General features: G+C 45.7%; 1 pseudogene; it reads left to right on the forward strand.

Annotated features, from left to right (window-relative positions):
* Window positions 1-440: 440 nt before the first annotated feature.
* Window positions 441-822, forward strand: LOC100762524 (annotated as a pseudogene).
* The last annotated feature ends 1,064 nt before the right edge of the window (window positions 823-1,886 follow it).

A 1,886-nucleotide genomic window follows, 5' to 3' on the forward strand; every position in this document is an offset into this window, starting at 1 on the left:
GAAAACAAGAAAGAAAAGGAAAAAATCTAACCTTTAAGTCCCCCCTATATGCCCAAGGACAGATAACTTTTTGGAATGCTGGGTGCTGTTCAGGTAAGATATTTCACATATTTTCATTGTCCCAACCATACAGGGTGGGCTTGATCAAATGTAGGTAGGAGGTAAGAAGGATGTATATCAGGATATATTTTTGCCCCTGATTGGACAAAGGTGAAAGGTACATAACCTAGTGGGATCTGTCTTTGTAAGTCCTGTCTAATGTAATTCAGTACCTTTCTCTGGGAATTTCAGGTATGGACCTGGCCAATGTTTATCATCCTGGCCAGTTCTTAATAAAGCTTGCTTCAAATTTGTCTCAAAAATTGTGGTAGTGTAGTTCCTTCGGAGACCCGAATTCAGTCGCTGCTTCTCTGTGAGGACTGCTGCCGCCACCACTGACAATGCAGATCTTCGTGAAAACCTTAACTGGTAAGACCATCACCTTAGAGGTCGAGCCCAGTGACACCATTGAGAATGTAAAGGCAAAGATCCAGGACAAGGAGGGCATCACCCCCTGACAAGCAGAGGCTGAACTTTGCTGGCAAGCAGCTGGAAGATGGCCGCACCCTGTCTGACTACAACATCCAGAAGGAGTGCACCCTGCACCTGGTCGTCCGCCTCAGGGGTGGGATGCAGATCTTCATGAAGACCCTGACCGGCAAGACCATCACCCTGGAGGTCGAGCCCAGTAACACCACCAAGAAAGTCAAACAGGAAGATGGACGCACCTTTCTCACTACAGTGTCTAGAAAGAGCATACCTTGTGCTTATTTTTGGGCTTGAGGGGAGGTGTTTTAATTTACCCCATCTTTTAAGCTGTTAACAAGTTTCATTGCACTGTGAATAAAGTTCTTGCATTCCAAAAAAAAAATTGTGGTAGTGGTCTTATTCTCACCTGGTGGGATTAACAGATTCTCATCTTTCCTGGGTAGTCCAAGCAGGCTTTTCAAGCTATTGGTGCTCATCTCTTCATGTTAACTTGGTCTATAAAATGTCACTTCTTGTCACACTCTATGGAGCCACTCAAGTGAGGACATGCTCTCTGTTCTTCTTTCTGATGCTGACCATCAGTGCTTGTCTCCATTCATGTGTGTTCCTTGATTCTCTAGTTCTAAATAGTGAATCTTATTCCCATGATGCTTCCCGGTTCTAAAGCAAAAAAGGCCCATTGAACACAGCTTTAGGGTGATGGTAACTCTACCCAGAGAGCACCAAGAATCAAGTGTTCTTCATATTGCATTAAGTTTTGCAACACATATGGTTGTTAGCTTGGTCTTCTTATGGAACTCGTTTTTCTCTCTCTCTATTAGTTTATTTGTTAATTTATTTATCAATTTATCATTGAATTTAACATCCTGATTGAAGTTTTCTTTTCCTCCTCTTTTCCCATTCCCTCCTCCAGCCTCCTCTCTGACCCCACCCCCCAGTCTCTGTTCAGAAAGGGGCAGGCCTCCGATGGGCTTGAACAAAGTACTGCACATCAAGTTGAGGCAGGACCAAGCTCCTCTGCCTGCATCAAGGCCGGGCAAGGCAACCCAGCATGGTGAATAGGTTTCCAATAGCCAGCTCAAGAACCAGGGACAGGTTCTTGTGGGACTCTCAACAGTGGGTGTGGGGGCGTCTCTGACCCTTTTGCCTGCTCGTGAGACCCTTTCCCCTCTGACTGCATTGCCTCTTCTAGCCTCAATATGAGGGTCTGTGCCTAGTCTTTTTGCATCTTGTTATGCTGGGTTTGGTGGATATCCCTGTGAAGCCTGATTTTTCTGAAGGGAAACAGAGGAGTGGATTTGGAGAGTGAGGGGAGGTGGGGGAAGGAACTGGAAGGAGAGGAGGGAGGGGAAACTATG

Source organism: Cricetulus griseus, chromosome 2 (genome assembly GCF_003668045.3).
Source record: "Cricetulus griseus strain 17A/GY chromosome 2, alternate assembly CriGri-PICRH-1.0, whole genome shotgun sequence".
In the NCBI taxonomy this organism is placed as follows: Eukaryota; Metazoa; Chordata; class Mammalia; order Rodentia; family Cricetidae; genus Cricetulus; species Cricetulus griseus.